The sequence below is a fragment of the Aquarana catesbeiana genome, linkage group LG10 (assembly GCF_042186555.1).
Source record: "Aquarana catesbeiana isolate 2022-GZ linkage group LG10, ASM4218655v1, whole genome shotgun sequence".
In the NCBI taxonomy this organism is placed as follows: domain Eukaryota; kingdom Metazoa; phylum Chordata; class Amphibia; order Anura; family Ranidae; genus Aquarana; species Aquarana catesbeiana.
The window spans coordinates 14,491,990-14,517,604 of NC_133333.1; the positions used below are offsets into that span (position 1 = coordinate 14,491,990).

The following is a 25,615-nucleotide window of genomic DNA, read 5'->3' on the forward strand; positions in this document are numbered from 1 at the left end:
TTCCAAATAGCATAGCTAACACACACACACATATATATATATATACAAACTTATATACTATACACACATGTCTGTCTCTCTCTCTCTCTCTATATATACCTATATCTATAGATAGATTTTTTTTTTTTTTACTTTATATATAAGGTAACAAAAATACCAAGAATTATATCCCTCATATATATAAATCATACATTATAAAAGGTATACATTAGGTCTGATTTGATCACATTACGCATTTGCTAGGTGAACGGATTTCATACTTCCTATAAAACATCTATAGAGATCAGATAGAAGAGTTACAGATATAAAGATACAATGTTGGATGGACATCTTACCGGGAGCGGGAGGAGGACTGATTACCGGAGAGGAGATCCTCAGCCTTCTCATGGAAAGTTCAGAAGAGAAAGTGCAAGTTGCTGGCTTGAAGTGCAGTGACGTCACAAGAGACGTGCAATACACCTGTAACCAGACACACCTGACACACCCGACTGACGCCCCCTGTCAATCAGCGTGCCGTTGAGCCAGCACCCAGCCCACCCCCGAGGTTATTGGTTTGCTATTGGAGAGAGGGGGAGGAAATGTTCTCTGCTTATCCAAATCAGAGCAAAGCCTAAAGATTTGCTCGACTGTGATTGGGCAAAACAGAACCAGGCAGGGGGAGTGGCAAGCTCTTCGACAGTGCACATGGACACCAAAAACAGAGTGCCCAATGGAGGGTAAGTCGCAATTTAATGTGTCCTGCTGACTGTGCCCCCATGTGCTGTTTATCTCCTTCATGGATTGGACACCCTAAGACCACTTTTACACTGTGGCACTACCGTCATCAGCATAGCTAACACACACACACACACACATATACATAATATATATATATATATATATATATATATACACTGTATATACAAACTTATATTTTATCTATATCTATCTATCTATCTATCTATCTATCTATCTATCTATCTATCTATCTATCTATCTATCTATCTATCTATCTATCTATCTATCTATCCGGAGCGGCGTTTTGCTGGCGGTATAGCAGCACTGCCCGATTGATTTCAATGGGCATGAGCGGTGGAGGAGCGGTGAGTTCACCGCTCCTTCACCACTCCAAAGAAGCTGCTGGCAGGACTTTTTCTGATGACCTGCCAGTGCACCGCTCCAGCGTGAAAGCCCTCGGGCTTTCATACTGGAGTGAATGGAGCCGCTTTTTTCAGGCTTTTTTCAGGCACTATTTTTAGCGCTGTAGCTTAGGGCCCTTTCACACTGGGGCGGGGGCGGCGTCAGTGGTAAAATGCCACTATTGTAAGCGGCGCTTTACCGTCAGTATTCGGCCGCTAGCGTCCGAGAAAGGGTTAAAAACCACCGCAAAGTGCCTCTACAGAGGCGCTTTGCCGGCGATATAGCCGCGCTGTCCCATTGATTTCAATGGGCAGGAGCGGTATACACTCCACTCCTTAACCGCTCCAAAGATGCTGCTAGCAGGACTTTTTTTCCCGTCCTGCTAGCGCACCGCCCCTCTGGGCTTTCACACTGGAGACAAAGCAACGGCACTTTCGGGTCGGTTTGCAGGCGCTATTATTAGCGCAATAGCGGCTGCAAACCGCCCCAGTGTGAAAGGGCCCTTATGCTAACTAGGTGTAAGAGTGTTAAAATAAAAGTGGGTGCACCGAAGAACTTGGTGGGATGGTCAGTGGGACGACCAGTGGGCGGGCCCTGGAGAATGTTGGGGGTCGGGCCCCAGGGGGCCCAGGCCTAAAGCTGTGTAAGGGGCCCCAAAATTTCTGATGGCTGCCCTGCTAATGAGGATGAAGCGTGTATCCAGGAAAAAGGAGGGTCAGGTGGGGGGACACCCTGGGGTGTTGGAAGGTGTGCCCGAGGGAAGGTGATAGGGGGGCTCTGACACCCTAGGGCGGTAGTTGAGGGCGGGGGTGACTCACGTGATGTGCCCCTCCCCCTCCTGTTACTTTCCGAGTTTTCTGTGCTCCTGAAGCCATCACTGTAACCGATGACTGCTGTACAAAATAATCCAATGCAGTGCACACTCCCCATACTAATGTATTCATGTAGAAAAAGTGAGAACCCCAATGTCATCTGTGTGACCTAGCCTGCAGAGCTTGCACTTGTTTTTTTTTTTTAATTTATTTATTTTTTCAGCTTTCCTCGCTTATTCTGTGTCCAGCAGGGGGCACTATGTACCCGGGCAATCTGAGATAGCGGTAAGCCGTGAGGTGATGAGCCGTCCGAGGTAACAGATTTTACACAGCATCCCAACTTTTTGGAACTGGAGTTGAAAGGTCCCGTTAAGGAGAATCAGAGCGCTATATTAAGAATTATACGGTCTCCAGCCTGCAAGAGGTATGGGCGGATGAGGATAATTATCCAAGGGATCCAAGTCGTTTTTGCTGATGTTTCTGGTTATCAGGCTCGTATGACCTCCTATAATTTAGAGGTCCATCACTTCTGGTAAGCGCAATTTCCTACAGATTTATTTGGAAGAGTATCTGAGAAGAAATTATCTGTCCTATTTCAATCAAGAGTGGGAGTGTATTCCATCTATGAATATTAAGGACTTTTATTTTCGTTTTACTTAGATATTTCTTCATTATTTTTATTTGTGTATATTTTCATTGCGCTGCACTTGCTTTTTTACATTTCATATACTTTGGGTTGGTGAATCCTTTAGTGTTCAGCTTGCATAGTTCATTTATCTGTTAATTTTTGCGCTGATTGTTTTCCATTTTTGATTTATTTTTTCAATTAGAGAATTTACAGACTTCTTTAATCATACGAGCTGCTTCTTTATGTGATTTTGTAGCTCCATGACCTAAAATAACTAACAGCTGTTAGCTAGACCCCCAAAACCACCGGGACCCCCCCACACACACAAGCGCACACCCATATCACCATTTAGTAAGCATGTGTTGGAACCCTAGCAAGAAAAGAAAAGTAGTAAAGCGGCTCCTACAGGCTTTTCTAAACACTTGAGCTCTCATTTTTTTCTGTCTAGAAACTCCCCTCCATGTTAGCCAATGTGTCCATGCACACTACGGCATTTTCAGGCGTTTTTAGGCATATGCTCCAGACTACAGGCAGAAAAAAAAAACTCACCAAATTGACATTTTTGAGAGGGGCTAGTGGCACAAAGAGCTAAAAAAAAAAAAAAAAAAAAAAAAAAGCTCAAAGAAGCTTGAAAAGATGTGAAAACATTTGTTCCTACTTTTTGTTTTGTTTATACAGTGGTTAAAGAGGAAGTAAACCCTGATGGGTTTACTTCCTCTTTGTTTCCCTGCAAAGGTAAAGCATAATGGGCTACTATGCATCACATCGCATCGCATAGTAGCCCATTATGTGTCACTTACCTGACACAGGAGCCTGCGATGTCACCGCTGTCCCCTCTGCTACGGAGCGTCCATCTTCTTTCCGGGTATCGTGGCTGTGATTGGCCGGAGCTGCGATGACATCACTCCCGCACATGCGCATGGGAGCCGCTACTAAGGGGATATCGCTGTTAGCAGCTGCATGATCAGTGCGCCTGCGCGCCGCTGTCTATGGTGCCCAGGGGAGGGCTGGCAGCTTTAGGCCTGGGGGGCAAGTCCAGTCAAGTGGCCCACAGAACCACCGACCCACAGGCCAGCTCCCAGCAGGACCCACAGCCCATTGGAGTTACTGAGTTACTACCAAACTTCCAGTGCTGCAAATCAAATGTACAGTGCAAAGCAATACACTTAAAACAAACAGTCCACAAGAGAGCAACTGCTCTTGTGCACATTGCTAGACAGGCATGTACTGGCCATTGGGACTACCGGGAGTTTCCCGGTGGGCCGATGGCTCAGTGGGCCGGTCAGGCACAGTCCTGGAGCGGCTCCTCACTGACAGTGCGTGATCGTGATTTCACTCCTGTCACCAAGGAGAAGCTGCCTACACTTGCTGGAGAGATGATTAGGCTTTCTGCTCCCTCCAGCCTGCAGGGGTAGATAGACAGCCGGCAAACTTCCCTTCCTCTCTCCCCTAATCACTTATCACATGACTGGAGAGAGGAACGAGAAGCTGCCTTCAGAGTACACATGGGAGGGGGAGGAGAGGGGGGTCACTCTGATTTAAGGGGGTGCTGATGGGCCCACTCTAATGTGAGGGAGTACTGATGGGTACACTCTGATGTAAGGGGGTGCTGATAGGGACACTCTGATGTAAGTGGGGTGCTGATGGGAACACTCTGATGTAAGGGGGGTGCTGATGGGGACACTCAAAATTAAAGTGGGCTGGTCTGGATGAATTCCAGGGGCCACATTTGTGTCCCAGTCCAGCCCTGTTGCTAGATCAAGATGAGGCTCAAGCAAGTGGCTGACAGATTCCTCCCTTCACACAAGTGGGTGGATGTGGGAATCCCCCCTCAATGGGACATTGTATTCTGACAGTAGGGACTGTCCCCTGTTAGAATACACTGGTGCTGTTTGGCTGCAAGCAGCTAATTGAGCAAGGATTTCCAGCAGAAGAGGGCTTCACACAGATCAAAATTCAGCCCCTGCTGAAACTGATGAATTCTGATCTGTGTTTACCCAACTTTACCTTATCCCTTGCTTCAGCGGGCTCTCTGCAGTTCTGTCCCCTGCAGCTCCTGTGTATGTTGGGAATGACATTGGTCACACTCCAACCTCCACTTCATATCATACGTGGTTAATCTTCCTTTATATGTGATGATGTCTAGGGATGAGAACACTGGAGCTGGCTGGAGCATAGAATCAGGTAAGAAAAAAAAGACTATACCCCTTTCTCCCCCTCCCCCACACTGCAAGAGTGGACTTCTGTACTTTTTTGGAGTTGAGCTGGGATATTATCACATCCTTTGCTGTGTATTCTTATATTCTTGAATAGGTTAGGAATTAGTGTCACACTTCAGGTGCTACATAAATGTAATCCACATACACATTATATCTTATTTAAAATCATTATTTTTAGAAGATATAATGTGTATGTGGATTACATTTATGTAGCACCTGAAGTGTCACACTAATTCCTAACCTATTCAAGAATTTTACTTTCACTTTCAATAAACCTGCACTGAAAAGTACAGAGCAGGTTTATATCACAGTATGCAGGGCAGTGGAGACTTAGGATCCAGCCTCCCATCCGTGCTGTACACATCTTCACTCCGCCCAGGAGGAGGTCTCTGCTGTGTGCTGGGCGGGACCCAATAATCGATGCTGCAGTGTGAGGTTCTTACTGCCCCGCCCACATGATGTACTGCCGCTGGGACTATACCAGCTCCGATCTGGGAGGGGGGGACTCAAGAAGGGAGCCTGGAAAGGGGTGTATCTGCTGCCACAGAGCAATGAGCAGGGGTACATAATCTTTGTTTTTGTCAGGAAACCGGGGTATACAAGCGTTACAATTAGATTTTGTTGACAGAATTTCCTGCTCACAACCTGGCGCTCCTCCCATTCCTTGTACCGACCCTGCTTGCAGCCATCCAGTGCCCTGCCCAGCCCGAGCCAGTGACTCGCGCCCCGCCTCTGCCTGCCTCTGAAGACTCCGTCTCCGGGAGTTGTAGTTTCCGGGTGCTGCGCACCGCTGCTTAGTTCTCTTCACCCATCGCCACCTGGAACTTGAGCGCGGTCCGGACTACAACTCCCGGAATGCAGCGCAGGAGGAACACAGCCAATCGGCGGCCGCCGTAGTCGACCTCCTGCAAAAAAAAAAATGTCAGCAGCCATGAAAGCGGCCGTTTTTAAATATAAGTTAGGCGGCCTGGGGGGAAATTTCCACCCTGCCCCCCGGCCCAGCCCGCCCCTGGTGAGGGGCGGGTGCAGAGTGCCGGTGGTGAGGTGGGTGCAGAGTGCCGGGGGTGAGGTGTGGGTGCAGAGTGCAGGGGGTGAGGGGTGGGTGCAGAGTGCAGGGAGGGTGTGAGGGGTGGGTGCAGAGTGCAGGGGGTGAGGTGGGTGCAGGGGGTGAGGGGTGGGTGCAGAGTGCAGGGAGGGGGTGAGGTGGGTGCAGGGGATGAGGTAGGTGCAGAGTGCAGGGGGTGAGGTGGATACAGAGGGTGAGGTGGGTGCAGAGTGCAGGGGGTGAGGGGTGGGTGCAGAGTGCAGATGGTGAGGTGGGTGCAGAGTGCAGGGGGTGAGGTGGGTGCAGGTGGTGAGGTGGGTGCAGGGGGTGAGGTGGGTGCAGGTGGTGAGGTGGGTGCAGGGAGTGAGGTGGGTGCAGGGGGTGAGGTGGGTGCAGGTGGTGAGGTGGGTGCAGGGGGTGAGATGGGTGCAGGGGGTGAGGTGGGTGAAGGTGGTGAGGTGGGTGAAGGTGGTGAGGTGGGTGCAGGGAGTGAGGTGGGTGCACGGGGTGAGGTGGGTGCAGGTGGTGAGGTGGGTGCAGGGAGTGAGGTGGGTGCAGGGGGTGAGGTGGGTGCAGGGGGTGAGATGGGTGCAGGGGGTGAGATGGGTGCAGGGGGTGAGGTGGGTGAAGGTGGTGAGGTGGGTGCAGGGAGTGAGGTGGGTGAAGGTGGTGAGGTGGGTGAAGGTGGTGAGGTGGGTGCAGGGAGTGAGGTGGGTGCACGGGGTGAGGTGGGTGCAGGTGGTGAGGTGGGTGCAGGGAGTGAGGTGGGTGCAGGGGGTGAGGTGGGTGCAGGGGGTGAGATGGGTGCAGGGGGTGAGATGGGTGCAGGGGGTGAGGTGGGTGAAGGTGGTGAGGTGGGTGCAGGGAGTGAGGTGGGTGCAGGGGGTGAGGTGGGTGCAGGTGGTGAGGTGGGTGCAGGGAGTGAGGTGGGTGCAGGGGGTGAGGTGGGTGCAGGTGGTGAGGTGGATGCAGGGGGTGAGGTGGGTGCAGGGATGCGTGGCTCTCCTCCCCTCCCCTTCAGATTCCAGTAAAGAGCTCCACACTCCACTCCCCCCCAAGTACAAGGCAAAACTTTCCTCCCTCAAAGACCCCCCACCCCATTCCAGTACAGAGTTTTCCTCTGTCCCAAATGCTACTCACAGCATGTTGTACAGTCCTCCGATGTCCATGCAGAATGCCGGGTTGAGGCAGCTTCCCTTGTGCAGATTCCCCGCCCCCTTCCTCCTCTGTTCTCATAGATCGGTGTGTGAACCACAATTATGAGAGCGGCCGCCGGGAGAGGAGCGCTTCTGTATTTCGGGCAGGCAGCGCGGGGCTCAAAAGGCGGGCAGCTGAAGCCCCCCAACAATGACAGGGCCCTGGGCAGCTGCCCCTTTAGCCCTACATTAAAGACGGCCCTGATCATCCATCTAAAAAATATATGAAGCGATAGCAAAAGATAATCATCCCAAAAATCTCATCATTCTCGGTACACACACACACACACACACACACACACACACACACACACACACACACACACGTGCGATCGGTGTATTGACCGGTGTTCTGCCGAGAAAGTTCCGCTCAGCGGATTAGTTCCCCCTCTACTGCGCATGCGCAGTAGAAGCCGGCGGAAATAGCCGAAGCGGAACAGCTGAAAATCAGCTGTACACGGCGCCTGTAAGAGGGCCCCTCGCGGGCTCGCTCCGCTCGCCACGCTTCGGGCACGGCCTCGCTGCGCTCGGCACTTTTAGATTCCCCCTCTAGGTCCACTTGGATAGTGGGGAAGGAATCTGGACCCAGAGCACAGGCGCCGTGTACAGCTGATCGAAGCGTTTGAGCTTCGGCTATCTCCGGCGGCCAACAGTAGTACGTACTGCGCAGACGCTGCGCCTGCGCAGTACAGGGGGGGAACCTATCCGCCGAAGGAACTTATTCGGCAAGACACCGGCTGCAGGGGTTTGTTACTGTAGGTCCCTATGAAATAGTATAGGGGTGTTATATTACCCCCCCCCCAACCAACCCCTGACTGTCTGGCACCCCAGGTAAAAGTTTTGGTGACTCACATTTCCTCCAGGTGTCAGCGACACTTCTCCAAGAAACTTCCTTGTATGAGATCTGCCGGGAACACGGGGAACTTTCATGGTGCTCCCAGGCGACGCCCCCGGGATGTGCCCCGGTAATCTCCCAAGAAGATGACAGAGGACACTTGTAGTTTCCTAATGGGGCTGCGACCCTCAAGGCGATCCCTCCAAAACTGGCACATGTTTACCCATTGCATCGCCACAATTCAAATTCCACCCCTCCCCAAGTCTTCACATAGAAGAGCCACAAGGCTCCTCAGCCCTGCAAGCCCAGACTTGAACTCATTCAACTCTCTCTATTATTTTTAAATAAGCTACAACAAAATCCAATGATTTCTTCTTGTATGATAGAACTGATACATTGTAATGAAGATGGAATAAATCCACACCTATCATAGTAATCACATTTTATAAACTTTTAAGTGATTAGAAATGTCATCTTGTTATATAACAAAAAACAAAACAAAACAATAACAAAGTATACAAATACTCCCGGTAATCCTAGTAATAAAAAAAAAGTTTAACTTATCGCATCCTCCTTATCTTCAGAGCAATATACACTATATATACAGGATGTGTCATTACTAGAATGATATTATTCTTTATCTATTTTTTTTCAATACTCCAGCCAAAAATCTATTTTTATACATTTGCACTTTAACCCCCTTCCGGCCCAGGACAATTTTCAGCTTTCAGCGCTGTCACTCTTCGAAAGACAATTGCGCGGTCTTGCATCGCTGTACCCAAATGACTTTTTTATTATTTTTTTCCCCACACAAATAGAGCTTTCTTTTGTTGGTATTTAATTAGGGCTGCAACGAACGATTATTTTCATAATCGATTAGTTGGCCGATTATTGTTTAGATTAATCGGTTAAAATCATTAAAAAAAACATGTAATATGCAATTTTTTCGTTTATTTAAAGTAATAATGAAAATCATGGGGCACTATTCCTCCCAGGAAACACCAATGATGGGGTACTATTCCTCCCAGGAAACACCAATGATGGGGCACTATTCCTCCTGGGAACACCAATGATCATGGGGCAACACTATTCTTCCTGGGAACACCAATGATGGGGCACTATTCCTCCCAGAAACACCAATGATGGGACAGCACTATTCCTCCCGGGAACACCAATGATGGGGCACTATTCCTCCCAGGAACACCAATGATGGGGCACTATTCCTCCCAGGAACACCAATTATGGGGCACTATTCCTCCCACTAACACCAATGATGGGGCACTATTCCTCCCAGGAACATCAATGATGGGGCACTATTCCCCCTCCCCCTCCCAGGAAGACCAATGGGGCACTATACCCCCCCTAAGGAACACCAATGGAGCACTATTCCCCCCTCCCAGCAACACCAATGGGGAACTATTCCCCCCCAGCCACACCAATGGGGCACTATTCCCCCCCCCCAGCAACACCAATGGAACACTATCCGCCCCCCCAGGAAAACCAATGATGGGGCACTAAACCCCCCCCCCCCCAGAAATACTTATTATCAAGTCAAGGGCACTTGTCATCACAAAGTATGTACTACTACTAACTATTGTTGTATACAGCCACAGCGCCGCTACCTTATATCACGGCTGCTTCTCGCCTCTCTCTCTTCCCTTGAGGCAGCAGCAAGCAGGACTGAGGGGGGGGAGCTGACGTCAGCGAGGAGGAGAGAGGCGGATGTGCCTGGTCACATGAGCGCCGCTCATAATAATCGATTTTCATTATCGATTATTATCGATTTTATCGATTAATCATTGCAGCCCTATATTTAATCACCACTGAGCACTCCCTCTGACAATGCTTTCATCTGCTTTTCTCTCCAGAAGTACGGCACTATCTTTGTTCAGGCGTCATCCAGGGTCACCATCTCCTTCCTGGGCTGAAATGCCGACTCAGAGATGACACAATCATGTAAATCTTGGTGCCTGTGCAATTGTTGGCTATGTTCATAAATGTCTGCCTGCTGCGGCTTTTCAATGTGTGACTTTCTATGAAGTTACAATGTATAGTCTAAGTGATCACTAGGGAGGGGGGTACCTATTACTGTGTGTGTATATATATATATATATATATATATATATATATATATATATATATATATACAGTATCTCACAATAGTGAGTACACCCCTCACATTTTTGTAAATATTTTCTTCTATCTTTTCATGTGACAACACTGAAGAAATGACACTTTGCTACAATGTAAAGTAGTGAGTGTACAGCTTGTATAACAGTGTAAATTTGCTGTCCCCTCAAAATAACTCAACACACAGCCATTAATGTCTAAACCGCTGGCAACAAAAGTCAGTACACCCCTAAGTGAAAATGTCCAAATTGGGCCCAATTAGCCATTTTCCCTCCCCGCTGTCATGTGACTCGTTAGTGTTACAAGGTCTCAGGTTTGAATGGGGAGCAGGTGTGTTAAATTTGGTAATATCGCTCAAACTCTCTCATACTGGTCACTGGAAGTTCAACATGACACCTCATGGCAATGAACTCTCGGAGGATATGAAAAAAAGAATTGTTGCTCTACATAAAGATGTCCTAGGCTATAAGAAGATTGCCAAGACCCTGAAACTGAGCGGCAGCATGGTGGCCAAGACCATACAGCGGTATAACAGGACAGGTTCCACTCAGAACAGGCCTCGCTATGGTCCACCAAAGAAGTTGAGGGCACGTGCTCAGCGTCATAGCCAGAGGTTGTCTCTGGGAAATAGACGTATGAGTGCTGCCAGCATTGCTGCAGAGGTTGAAGGGGTGGGGGGTCAGCCTGTCAGTGCCCAGATCATACACCGCACACTGCATCAAATTGGTCTGCATGGCTGTCATCCCAGGAGGAAGCTTCTTCTAAAGATGATGCACAAGAAAGCCTGCAAACAGTTTGCTGAAGACAAGCACGCTAAGGACACGGATTACTGGAACCATGTCCTGTGGTCTGATGAGACCAAGATAAACTTATTTGGTTCAGATGGTGACAAACGTGTGTGGCGGCAACCAGGTGAGGAGGACAAAGACAAGTGTGTCTTGTCTACAGTCAAGCATGGTGGTGGGAGTGTCATGGTCTGGGGCTGCATGAGTGCTGCCGGCACTGGGGAGCTACAGATCATTGAGGGAACCATGAATGCCAACATGTACTGTGACATACTGAAGCAGAGCATGATCCCCTCCCTTCAGAGACTGGACCGCAGGGCAGTATTCCAACATGATAACGACCCCAAACACACCTCCAAAAGGACCACTGCCTTGCTAAAGAAGCTGAGGGTAAAGGTGATGGACTGGCCAAGCATGTCTCCAGACCTAAACCCTATTGATCATCTGTGGGACATCCTCAAATGGAAGGTGGAGGAGCACAAGGTCTCTAACATCCACCAGGTCCGTGATGTTGTCATGGAGGGGGGAAGAGGACTCCAGTGACAACCTGTGAAGCTCTGGTGAACTCCATGCCCAAGAGGGTTAAGGCAGTGCTGGAAAATAATGGTGGCCACACAAAATATTGACACTTTGGGCCCAATTTGGACATTTTCACTTAGGGGTGTACTCATTTTTGTTGCCAGAGGTTTAGACATTAATAGCTGTGTGTTGAGTTATTTTGAGTGGACAGCAAATTTACACTGTTATACAAGCTGTACACTCACTACTTTACATTGTAGCAAAGTGTCATTTCTTCATTGTTGTCACATGAAAAGATAGAATAAAAGATTTACAAAAATGTGAGGGGTGTACTCACTTCTGTGAGATACTCTCTATATATTTGCAGTATACTGTTTTTTCTCCAATCATGACACTTTGTGAATGCTAAATTGTCCCATTTTCTTATGAGCACTGTTTATTTGATCTCACCTACAGCTTTTACACCCCTATTGTTGACTCTTTTACCAAGTGTTTGTAACTTGTGAAATGCTAATAAGGTCAATTTCATAAAATCCTATTGCTAACAATAAATAAAATACTGAACAAAACATAATTCCACTACAAATCGTCACATTTCTAATTTTAATAAATTAAATATAATAAAACATAAATCAATTTTTTGAGGTCTGCTGCTCAATCCTATCCAGTTTTTCCTCCATGCGACTCAGACGGCTCTCCAGTTGGTGGGAGGTCCCCATCATATTCTGAAGGATGTTCAAAACTTGCTGTAATTCTGTCGATGGCGCTTCTGTGGGCGGACCTTCATCTTGGAGATCACTATCACTATCGCCATCGCTATCGTCATCGCTATTGCCATCGCTATCACCATCGCTATCGCCATCGCTATCACCATCGCTATCGGCTTCCTCTAGGGTGTCGTCATCTATCATCAATAACAAATATAGTAGATATTATAATAGATACAGTATGGCAGGATAAGCTTTGTGTTTTAGAGGGAATGGGTGGAGGTGGGGTGACTGGGAGGAAGTAAAAGGGGGTGAGGTGGAAGTTAGGGTATGGTGGAGGGTAGCAGGGGGCAAAATACAGGGGGTGTGTGTTAGGAAGGGGGCCGGGGTGCACTACCTAACATAGCTTAAAAAAAGGGCACTGCTCCTAGCTATGAGACCCCGTACAATGTGATGTGGCTCTGTTTGCCATTCCATGTTGCTGTGTGATCTGGCTTTAGCAACAAGGCCATTACCATAACATTGGTTAAATAACAAACATGTCATACTTACCTCCACTGTGCAGCTCGTTTTGCACAGAGTGGCCCCCGAACATCCTCTTCTGGGGTCCCTCGGCAGCTCTCGCGGCTCCTCCCCGCATCAGGTAACCCCCTAGGAGAAGCGCTCTCCCAAGGGGGTTAACTTGCGGGCACGCTCCCGAGTCCAGCATTTGCATCCACAGTCATGAATGCTGGACTCAGCCCCGCCCCCGGTGCTCGCATCATTGGATTTGATTGACAGCAGCGGGAGCCATTCTGATTTCCTAGGGAAATAAATTAGCAAAATGAAGACAAGGAAGAAGGTGGAGGGGTCTGGCTGAGGCTGCGGCAGTTCAGTTGACCAATTCAGTTTACCCAAGCAAGGCTGCTAGACTAAATGTACCTGGTCTCCAATCCATGAGGTCCTGAAAAGCCCGCTCACTTGGGGCACCCAGTGTTTTCATGCTCTTGCCATCTTCCGAGACTGTGATCTCAAACTCATCTTGGACCAAAGCAGAATCATCTAGATCAGCCTGCACTCCTCTGTCCATCCTCCATGATCATCTATATCTGCAGGATGGACTATAAAAAAGAGAAATCGCAGCTCTAATTAGGGAATACATCTCATGAATGAAAGTAGCCATACACCAGTAGTATTTAGTTGGAAAACAACTTGTTTCGGAACATTTATTAAATTTTCTAAAGGTTATTGACTTAATTTTCGACCATGTGGATGTGAAAATGTGAAGGTTCAGGATGGAAAACCAGGATCCCACGCCATTGGACCTCTGCATATACAGCGGTCCTAACTCTAAATTTCCAGGGTATCCATAGTATGAACACATAAAAGAATGTATAGATTCACCCCTTCCCACCTATGTAACACAGATATGCGGTGGGATTTTTTTTGTGGGGCCTCATATACATATCTGCCTTTGTGCTGGGAGCGCACTGCAGCGCATGCTCCCAGCACAGAGACCGGGGTCTCAACAAGAGTTCCGGGCCCCGTACTAACAATTGAGTTTCGGAGTTCCTGATCCTGGTAGCCTCTGATTGGATACCAGAGTGATCAGTCACTGCGAGCACACCCCTGTGTTTCTCTGTCTGTGAATGGAGAGGAAAGATACAATGTATCTTTCTCTTTCCTTGCAGAGAGGGGAAAAAAAATAAGTGTGTAGAAAAAAAAAATACATAAATAATAAAAAATAAAATTTAAAATTTAAGAAAAAATACCTAGATCAAGGTTTGATCTAGGTTAGTGCCAGGGTTAGTGTTTGGGTCAAGGTCAGGCTCAAAGGTCAAAGGTCATGGTCAATATAGTTTGGGCAGCATTTTTTTTAAATTTTCATCTGTGTCGGTGTGTTTTAGGTGTGACAAAAAAAAGAGCAAAATGCACACTATTGCTTCTGGGCTGTACTACGGGTACAAACAACAAATAACATCCACATATGCGGTATTGCTACAATCAGGGGAATTTATTTTGGGTTGTTCATTTGTGGTAGGTTATGGTAGAAATATACAGCTAAATTTAAAATAAAAAAGTTTTTTTTTTTACTATTTTGGGCCAGTTTTCCTTTGATAATAAAAAAAAAAAAAAAAAATCAGGAGATATCCATTACTATTTACCACCAAGGGAAAGTCCAATTTGTCCTGAAAAAAACGCGTGGTATAATGCACCTGGATGCACAAAGTAGTTGTGATGATATGTATGGTTTTACTAACACATGTCAAAGTTGCAAAATTGTGCTTAGGCATTAACATTTGTTTTACCCTTAGGCGTAAAGGGGATGGGGCAGGTATTGCTGGAGGGAGCCCACCCATCCTTAGAGGCACAGGGAGTCACGTGACACCCAGCATAAGATGTCAGCAAAGGCATCCAGTGCATCCCTGCACCTAATTCATCCAACAGTACAAAAAAGTGGCGGCAACCATCCAACCTATAACTGGCCTTTGCAGATTTCAGCCAGCTTCTAACAAATTTCTACTAGTGCTGAGGCCCACAGAAGCTTTATTACAGTGATAGCCAGTACTACAGGAGCTGATGGGTGTTTTAGAAGCCTCAAGAATTCTTATTTGTACTCTGGGACTCTTTTGGATAACTAGGGAAAGGAAATAGAAGGAAAGCTGGAAAGTGACCTGGGGTGTTCCGTGGTCACGAGGTCAGTATGCCTAAAAGGGGGCATAACCAAGAAGTAATCAAAAATAAAGGTGAAATAAAGGGAATGGGTGGGTGGGATAATACGAGCAAGAAAGCCAACAGAAGGCAGGACCAGGGGCTGGCCTTTTAAAGGCGAGGCTCCTCCTACAAATTCAGGCGGGCCTGCGCCCCGCCTTCCTACTTGTACTTGGGGACTCTTGTGGATAACTAGGGAAAGGAAATAGAAGGAAAGCTGGAAAGTGACCTGGGGTGCCTAAAATGCCTAAAAGGGGGCAAAAAATAAAGACAGTATGTTGAGCATGCAAAGGAGGTATATTGAAACAAATACAATACAGACTAATCAGCCAAATGTTCGAATGCCTGAGACATCTCGACGAGTGGCTCCGGAATGTACCTGGAATAGCATAACGACCTCCGCCTGCCTAACCTTTTGATGATGTGAACAGGAACCCCCTGGCAAGAGGCCGCAGAAGTGGCCCCTATTCTGAAAGAATGACCTGAGTAAGATTTGGGATCCAACCCCAGATTCCCTAAGAGGGTGCGGAAATGTTTGATAAAAAGCGCTGAGGTGAGAGGGGCCCCGTGAAATGGCAAAAGTGGATTATCCCTGGGTTCATCTGCCAACTGGGCCATGAGTAGATCCAAGACCGAAACCGGGCAACAACCAGTTCCGATCTTGAAGTACCTAATGTCAGTACCAGCTCCTGTTTGCTGCGTTTTACATGCATCCAGGTGTAATAGGTAGTGGTCGGGGTACCTGACTAACTGACTAATGGAAAGCGTACGGGACTTAGCTCCAGTACAAGTAAATTCACCTGGTCTGAACCCATAAAAGGCTAAATATATAGCTGCCTTGAGCACACGACTTGGTAGCTGCCCAAAGGGGGACCTAGACAACATATCTAACATGTCCCGGAAAAAGTGCCCTGTGACTGGAAGCCTGTTAGTAGGCCTAGGGGGGTTGCATTTCTGAATAACCTTAAGGATGGCTTTAATGGAATGTGCTGCAAACACTGAAGGCCTACCGGGATGTCATAGGGAAATGAAATGCTGGATACCTGCCAAGTATCCCTTGATATTGAGACAGTTTCAGTTGGGAATGACAGTAAGCCACAAAAGCCAAAAGGTATTAACTATTGAAGCAATCCGCCCTAGGCTATAGCATTTGAAAAACCTGAAATGTTTTCTAGGCTGTGCTGTAAGCCTTCCTCGTGTTGACAGAAGTGACCCGTCAATCAGTCCTAATGCGCCCGCCCAGTGTGCCTCTAATCCATCCTCAGAAGCGAGCAATGCGGGGACGGGGTGGCACAGATGTCTGCGTCTGGAACCTGCTGGAAAAATTACGGAAAATTAAACCGAGACAGAGCGTCTGCTGCTGTATTCTGTACACCACTGATAAACCTGCAGTGAATGTGAAAACTAAACTGAAAAGATAGCCAAACGAGCCTGCGTATGAAAGACATGATGTGCAGAGAACCCGACCTACCCTTATTAATGATCTCGGAAATTGCCTGATTGTCTGTGCAGAACACCACAGTGTTGCCCGTCCACAAGTGCCCCCACACCTGAGCTGCAGCCACTATGGGGTAGATCTCGAACAAGGCAGACGATTGTGTGAACTTGGGAATTGCCCGACATTCGTCCGGCCATGGTCCTGCCAGCCATTGTGTGCCAAGAATAGCCGAATAGCCTCTAGTGGCTGCAGCATCAGTAATGACCTGAAAAGAAGACACCGAATGAACATGGAAATACCGTTCCAGTGCTGGAGGAACTAATCCCACATGCGCAGGTCAGGCAAAGCCGCTGAATCTAACTTGACCCTGGAATCGGAGTGAGGGGCTGAGGGTAACAACACCAGCAACCGGGAAATGAAAGATCTGCCCTGGGGAATAATCCTCATAGCAAAGTTTAACATGCCTAGCAGTGACTGCAAATCTTTCCTGGAAATGGTTTGTGAAACTGTAAAACCATGGATCCGATCCCTGATCCTAGCCAACTTATCTGCCGGCAGACTCACCTGCATGGACGGAGAATCTAACACGATCCCCAAAAAAGTCAAAGTGGTAGCTGGGCCTTCCATTTTCTTACTTTCCAATGGCGCGTCAAGTGCAGAAAAGACGGCCACGAGCCTCTGTAGATCAGTGGGTGCATGGCTCAAACTCTCGATCAGGAGGTAATTATCCAAATAGTGGATGACTTCCTGACAGAGTTCCCTATGCATGAGAATCCAACTGAGTGCTTCAGCAAAGACATCAAAAAGCCAAGGGCTGGTTTTGGACCCAAAAGTGAGCTTGGTAGTGAAATAATACCCCCCCCCTCCACTTAATGCCAAGCCACTGCCAGAGAGAAGGCAGAATAGGGAGAAGCTTGAAAGCATCCAAAATGTCTACTTTGGACAACCAAGCATTCCTCCCTATTCTGATGATTCGTTGGATTGCCTTGTCCACAGATGCATATTTGAGCGAAAAAACTCCTCAGATGGGATTAAGGAATTCAAGCTAGGCACATGTGAACAATGAGGGGCTGACAAATCGTAAATCAAACAAAGTTTATTTGAAAATTTCCCTTTAAACAAACCAAGGGGGTTGACCCTCCAATTATGAAAAGGTAGTGGGGAAATAGGCCCTATGATGAAGCCTTTGTCCATCTCGGACTGGAGCAGCAAATCCACCACCTCCAGGTCTGCTACCGATAACAACAGATTCTTACACTCAAAAGTGCCCTGAGGTAATGTAACGAAACCTGTGTGAAAACCCTGAATGAACCCTTCTACCAAAATTTGACATAAAGTGAGGGAAGAAGAAATGAACACCGCTCTAGGGCCTCTTCATAGGCAAAAAGTAGATCAATCTCGGTTTGAAGGTCACAGGTGCTGGCTTAATGCTGATCGCAATAGGCATGAATAGATTCTGGACAGCCGCACTCAAAATATAGCCAAGTTTATTGAAAGATACACATCAAAATTCAGAGGATCACAGCAGACAAAGACGAGCTAACGTTTCGCACTGGCGTCAGTGCTTACTCATAGCTAACAATCATATGACAGGAAACCAAATAAATACTATAGCTTGATGTGAAAAACACGTGTGAATTAAGTGAATGAGTGGTGATTCTAATGCTTAATTTGACCCAAATGTGAAACAAGTCTGTAATTAACCACTGCAAACACCCGTTCAAAAAGAAAAAGAAAAATTAGAAAAAATAGAAAACAATTTTGTGTGAATGATTGTAATAGAAAAGTATTGGAAATGGATATATGAATAATCCACACTGGAATTATTGTATATAATCTGATTGAAAGTGTGAAAAGGTATGTGAAATAATAAAGATGGTGTAAGTAGTGTAAAAACCAAAAAATTATGTGTAAAAAATTATAATTTTTAATTAAAATAATAATTAAATAATTATAAATAAATATAAAATATAATTAAAAATTATAATTATACTGTCCTCGGGCCTTTCTGCATTTCTGAACGCCGTCGATCGGCGCTGTTCGGCTCTGGCGCCCCCCACCTCAGGCCAAGAGCGGTACTGCACACTGCTTTTGGCCTGAATCCTGCTCGTTTCACGAGACAACACTCGCAAACCGAGTTAGGATTTTTAGAAATACAGTGCTCGCTTGATAACCGCGTTACTCGCAAACCGAGGTTCCACTGTAATGCAAGATATACCTTAAATTATATACCCAGTTTGCTAGTTAAAGTGGAGATCCACAGAATTTTTTTTTTTTAAGTCAGCAGCTACAAATACTGCAGCTGCTGACTTTAAAAATATGTCGGCACTAAAAGCCAATCTGTCCCTCGGCTCTCGGGTGGAGGCACTGCCATCTTCGGTAAGGGAATCGGGAAGTGAAGCCTTGGGGCTGCACAGCCTGGTTCCCTACTGCGCAGGCGCGAGTCGTGCTGTGCTATCCCACTGGTCATTGCTGTCTTCTGGGACCTGTGTGTCTCCCAGAAGACAGCGGAGGGGGGGGAACAGAGGAGGCGCCAGATATGGCATAGATATCCGCGGATACTGTGGCTATCTATGCCCCTAAATAGGAGCAAATACCTGGATTATACAGGTATCTGCTCCCCCCCCCCCCCCGAAAGGTGCCAAATGTGACACCGGGGGGGGGATTCTGAAAAGCGGAAGTTCCATTTTTGGGTGGAACTCCGCTTTAACCAATTGTCTAATGTTGAAGAACTCACCTTTGGCATAAGTCTTGGTTGGGATCTCCCATAATTTAATCCACTTGTAGCATCCCCCTGACCCAGAGACAGGGTGGGCTGACATTTCACGTCGGGGTAGATCTCTCTCTAGGCATAGTGGGACATGTGAACAGACAGGCACCAGTCACTTTAAAGTACAAAACACAAGGGAGTTTAGAACACTCCCAAAAAAACTCCAGGGAAGGGGAGGTAGGGAGTTTAGAACACCTGTTAATGGCCCGCAGACTCAATAGGACACAAAAAGAGACACCAGTACAGAAAAAGAGGCTGTAGGCTGATCCCAGAAATCTGTACCACCTTAGCTGCAGCCATATCCATTAGCAACCACAACTTCCCAGTAGCAGCAGAGGTAGTCTGGAAGAGTCTATTTTGATGCTTTCCCGGGCTCTCCACAAATTCCTCACCCAGAAGCTCATGTGGAAGTGTGACCTCTGGTACCTCATCTCAGGCTTCATCAGTTCCTCTCCTGTTCCCAGCCAGGCTCCCAGCTCGCAGAGCCTCAAGACACATGTATATGCTTCAGGCTTCAGGCCTGCTCCACATACACCCACCCCAGGCCAGATTCTGGGTGGATAAGAAAGATCACCTGGCCCTCCACAAATTTTTATACTCTCCCCCAGCATGCACCAGTGGTCTGGGAACTCCTACTGGTTGGCCGGGGGAAGCATGATATTCACAAATCAGTTCTACTGTAGCTTCTCATACTAATACCATTGTGGCTAGTCTACACACTGAAATAAGCTTGGAGATAAAATGTTGGCTATTGTTGGCACTCTTCTGGCTACAAATCTAACACCCTTGGATAGAATAGCCTCATAATCTGGATCACCCTGTAGAATGGGTAAGTATCTACGTACAATTTGTTTGACTTTGTCGAACTTCATGCTAAACTGTGTACTAAAAAACATGGGTTCAAGTAACATATGTTTATGATGTCCTGGCATTGGATTCATGGTTCTTTGGGAGGTTCTCCCTTTAAGTCTCTTTTGGCATTAATAGAAGCAGGGCTTTTTTTCAGCAGGAACGCAGAGGAACACAGTTCCGGCACCTCAAGAACTGAATATATGTAATAGCAAGGGGTGCTGGGGTGTGCTGGAGGGTCTATTGATGCTGGCTGATTGGGAATCTATTGTTGCTGGAGCGGATCTATTTTTGCGGAGGTAGGGGTCTATTGTTCCTGGGAAGGTCTTCTGTTACCCTCGGAGGGGGATATCTATTGTTGCTGGGGGTGGGTCTTATGTTGCTAGGGGGTCAATTGTTGCTGGGAGGGATCTACTGTTGAAGGAGTGGTCTTTGTTGGTGGCTGCTGGGAAATCTACTGTTATTGGAGGGGATCTATTTTTGCTGTAGGGTCTATTATTGCTGGGGAGGTCTACAGGTATTGTTGCTGGTGGAGGATCTCTTGTTGCTAGGGGTGGGTCTTATGCAGGGGGTCAATCGTTGCTGGAAGGCATCTAATGTTGAGGGAGGGGTCTAATGCTGCTGGCTGCTGGAAGGTCTATTGACGCTGGCTGTTGGGAGTCCATTGTTGGTGGGGTGTACGTTGTTGCTTGATCTATTTTACTGCCTTTCTTGTTATCATTAACAAATCCATACAAAATACTTAGCACCACAAAATAATACTTGGTTCTGTATTCTCTAAAAGGGGTGGTACTGGGAGGAATGGTGCTCGGAGGTGGGTAGGGGGCAGGGTCAAAGGGTGAATCAGAAGTGAGGAGTTCCTGCACCTATTCTCTGAGAAAAAAGCCCTGAATAGAAGTGTTGGTATCCTTAGCTTTTTTTATAATCTTGTTTGAGAAGCCTCCTCTCCATAGCTGGAGACCCTTTTTCAAAACCTTTTGTGTACATCTTTGGGGATGCTGATAGATTTGCTATTCTACATTGGCAGCATGATCATTTTTTGAGCATTGATCCTTGCACCCTGTAGCATATATTTGGGCTTCCACAGTTCATCTTAGTGGGCAACCTTTTCATGGTTGAACGGCTCCAACACATGTTAGCCACCTTAATACCAAGCACTTTCACCCCCTTAAATGCCCAGGCCAATTTTCAGCTTTCAGCGCTGACACACTTTGAATGACAATTGCGCGGTCATGCAACACCGTACCCATATGAAATTGTTATCATTTTTTTTCCACATAAATAGAGCTTTCTTTTGGCAGTATTTAATCATTGCTGGGTTTTACATTTTTTACTAAATAAATGGAAAGACTGAAAATTTTGAAAAAAAAACCCATGCGTTTTTCTTTGTTTCTGTTACCAAATTTTGCAAATAAATAATCCTTCTTTATAAATTCAGGCCAAAATGTATTCTGCTACATTTCTTTAGTGAAAATTACCCAAATCAGTGTATATTATTTAGTCCGTAGGAAAGTTATGAGTCCACAAACTATGTTATATATATATCTATATATTGGCCAAGGGAATCGTGGACATCGCTGGACAGAGATGGGGCTCAGGTAAGTATTAGGGGGTGCTAGGGAGGCTGCTGCTGCTGCTGGGGAGAATGCATTAAAATGTTTGTTAACCCCCCCCCCCAAAAAAAAATAAATAGATATCCTGGTCCCTTAAAGCAGATTAAACAGCACAGTGCTTGTTCTGTGTAATCTGACACCTCTAAACTGTAAAAAAAACCTGCCTGAATCTGCCACTTCCTGTATCCCCCTCTCTGTACTGACCACGATATCCAGGGCTGCTGAGCCCTGACCACCGTGGTCAGTTTGCATCCCTGCATCATCCGCAGTGCTGCTCTCAGCTCTCCTCTCCCCCTCCTCCTCCTCTCTGCCTGTCAGCTCCTTGTTGTGTGTCTCCGTGTTGCCACTCCCCCCCACCCCCCGCCGCTATTTGTACAAAAACCTTTTGTCTTTACAACTCCTTTAAATTGTCAATGTAATGAGAGTAAATGCCTAGTATACACACACTGGTATTTGCATAACTCCTCCCAAGAACAAGCCCACTGCTTGATTTAGGACTGAGGGCTCTTATACGGAGTACTGAGGCCGGGTGCTGTGATGTTTTCAGGATGCTATGTACAGAATCCTGCAGGCCCCTTCCCATCAGACCACGATCTGCCTATGTTGCAAAGAGAAGCATAGAGACCCAGTGATGTGGGTCTAAAATAAAAACGTAAAGGTTTTTTATCAGAATTAAATTAGATTGTTGATGAGGGGAAGCAGGAAAAGCAAAATATAAGCAGATTAACCACTTGTGGACCGCCCGCCCACAATGTACTGAGGAAGGGCGGCCCGTGCAGTCAAAGCAACGTACCCGTACGTCAATGTCTGCTTACGGGTTCTGCTGGCACCTGCTGTGATTGTGCACAGCAAGAGTCTGTCAGCAAGTCCCGGCCAATCATTTACGGCCAGAACCTGCTGATCGACTGTGTCCAATCAGCAGGTTTCCCTAGAGCTCTGTGTTGACGATCAACACAGGGCTTTGTACAGAGGGAACAGTCTGTCTGTTTCTCATCCCTGCAAAGCAGGGATAAGAAACAAAGAGATCTTTTGTAAAAATCAGCACATATTACACATTGTTAGGCATACAGTTAACCCCTGGATCGCCCCTAGACGTTAAAGTGTTACTAAACCCAGGACTCTGCCTTTACTATATCTGGTCTCCCACAGTACACAGAACATGGAAATGCAATTATTTTAGTAAATATAAACTGCTAAATACCATTTCTCATCAGCAGTATATAGCAGTCTTGTGACTTCTATCAGTGTCTGGTTAAAGCTTGCAGGAGGAGTTTTAATTCTTCTCTAACTACGTGAGCCTGTTTTACTCATCAATCTTGTGAATTTCTATTTGTCTTGCTCTTATTAAATTGTTGATTTTAATACTGCACTGAGTCTGGCGGCCCTCTGTTCCTGTTTTCATTCTCCTCTGACTGACCTATGAGGCTCAATGACCCCTCTGCCTGAACAGTGCCGATTGGCCCTGTGCTGATCACATGCACTCTTCCAAAGAAATAAAAACTCTCTAGCAATACACACCAAACTGAGCACGTGCAGAGTGCCCTCAATGACTCTGCACTATCAGGAAATAGATCGGGGACTGTGGAAGAAGGGGAGCATCAGAGAAGACAGGATCAAACAGCCTTTTTAGACAATGCAATAATTAACCCCTTAGATTCCACAGTGAGTATAAGGAACAAGCTTTAGTGCATATACAGACTTATTTTACTGTTGTGGGTTTAGTAATACTTTAACCCCTTCCCAGCCAATGTCATTAGTATAGTGACAGTAGAGCTGCATAATTCTGGCCAAAATGAGAATCCCGATTTTTTTGCTTAGAATAAAAAGGTCACGATTCTCGTGACGTAAAATATTTCACATTATACAAAAAAAAATTGGGCCAACTGTACTGGGGAGTTTTTTTTTTTAAATTTATTAAAGTAATTTTTTCCAAAAATATTTCATTTGAAAGACCGCTGCGAAAATACAGTGAGGCATAAAATATTGCAACAACCACCATTTTATTCTCTAGGGTCTTTACTAAAAAAATATATATATATATACTATTTGGGGGTTCTAAGTAATTTTCTAGCAAAAAAACTTGAAACCAACAAATGTCAGAAAAAGGTTTAGTGTTTAAGTTGTTAAACTTTTCTCATTTACACAGAAAGTCTATTCCATTGACAAATTGTTACAATGTTTATACAAGTTTATATCAACATTTATGTAATGTTTATATAAGTTTCACTGCTAAAGAATGTTTTGATTCTTGGCAGACTGCCTGATTTTTTTTTTCTTCCTTTCTTTTGAGGGCTGTGGCTTCAGAAGAGCAGAGGGAATTCTTTATATATATATATATATATATATATATATATATATATATATATATATATATATATATATATATATATATATATATATATATATATATATATATATATATAAAATATATATTATATATTAAGAATCGTGAAACACTTTTGTCAAGATCGCAACAGGGGAAAAAATCGTGATAACGATTCTTGGCGATTAATCGTGCAGCTCTAAGTGACAGTGTATTGTATTATCACTGATCCCTGTATTTGTGTCACTGGTGATGTCAGTGGCAGTTAGTCAGTTCCCCCCTAGCGTCCGTTAGTGTCAGATTGCCTGCCGCACTATCACAGTCCCATTTTAAGTCGCTGATCACCTCCATTAGTAGTATAAAAAAAAACAAATCCAGCCTACATACCATAGTTGGTAGACACTAACTTTCATGCAAAAATATAAATATAAATAATGTAAATATACATTTATTGGGATTTTTTTTTTTAACAAAGACGTGTAGCAGAATACATTTTGGCCAAAATGTATAAAGATTTTTTTTTTTCATTTTTTTATTGGATACATTTAAAAAAAATAAAATATTTTATTGTCTTTTTTTGTTCATTTTGCAAAAAAATAAAAAATCCTAGTGGTGATCATATACCATTAAAAGAAAGCAAGTGTCAGATTGCTTGCCGCACTATCACAGTCCCATTTTAAGTCGCTGATCACCGCCATTAGTAGTATAAAAAAAACAAATCCAGCCTACATACCATAGTTGGTAGACACTAACTTTCATGCAAAAATATAAATATAAATAATGTAAATATACATTTATTGGGATTTTTTTTTAACAAAGACGTGTAGCAGAATACATTTTGGCCAAAATGTATAAAGATATTTTTTTTTTTTCATTTTTTTATTGGATACATTTAAAAAAAATATATATTTTTTTGTCTTTTTTTGTTCATTTTGCAAAAAAATAAAAAAATCCTAGTGGTGATCAAATACCATTAAAAGAAAGCTGTATTTGTGGGAAAAAAAAATTAAAATAATTTAATTTGGGTGAAGCGCTGCACGTCCGCACAATTACCAGTTAAAGTAGAGCAGTGCTGAATAGCAAAAAAAAATGTACCCCCTTGCAAAACCTTCCGGAGCTCTAGTGGTTAAACTTCAGCTTTAAATTATTCTGTGATAATGTTCTATATTGTTGAATTAGTAACTTAATTACTATGTTTTCCGCTTACCGAGTCTCCTGCACTGGGATGGTGAGCTGCTCATTGTTCATCTTTTCGCAATCTAGAAGAGAAAATTCCAATGATGACATGAGCTGCACAGGCACGTTCCCTACACAAAAATTAAACGAGTCAGCAGATAAAACAAAGCAGGTATGGGAAAGGATAACTTGATTCCCCTAAACGCTCAGTTCAATTCAATTATTGTTTTAAATTTACTTTAAATTTTTTTGTGTGCAATTTGCATTCAATCATTTTGAATGTTTGACTTTTAAGAAAATAATTTGATTAATTCTATCTTAATTCTTAATTGTTGAATTTAATTACTGTATTTATCGGCGTATAACAGGCGCCGGCGTATAACACGCACCCCAAGTTTAGGAGGGAAGTTTAAGGAAAAAAAACTTACATTTTAAATGCCCATCAATGCAGCCTTTGCACAGCGACCATCTGCAGCCTTCCCCAGTGACCGTCTACAGCCTTGGCCAAAATTGCAGCATGTTTGGTTTTTAAATTTGCCGCTACCACCGAGATATTCGGCTCCTCTTGCCGCCGACGTAGAGTGAGCCGTGTCGAGCCGAGTGTACTGTGTACTCGGCTACTCGCCTCCGTCCCGCCCCTTGGCCCGGCTCCTATGATGGACACAACAACGGTCCAATGGCGGGACGTAAAGGCTAGGAGGTGGGACTGGGCGGAGCCGAGTAGCCGAGTACACAGTACACTCGGCTCGGTCAGTGTGGG

General features: G+C 45.5%; 1 long non-coding RNA gene across 1 annotated transcript in view; it reads left to right on the forward strand.

Annotated features, from left to right (window-relative positions):
- Nucleotides 1-25,615, forward strand: part of LOC141110366 (uncharacterized) — a 419,573-nt gene that overhangs the window by 323,088 nt on the left and 70,870 nt on the right. The window contains exons 5-6 of the long non-coding RNA XR_012236281.1: nt 244-716; nt 2,180-2,463. This is a non-coding gene — a long non-coding RNA (uncharacterized lncRNA). The remainder of the gene's footprint in view (nt 1-243; nt 717-2,179; nt 2,464-25,615) is intronic.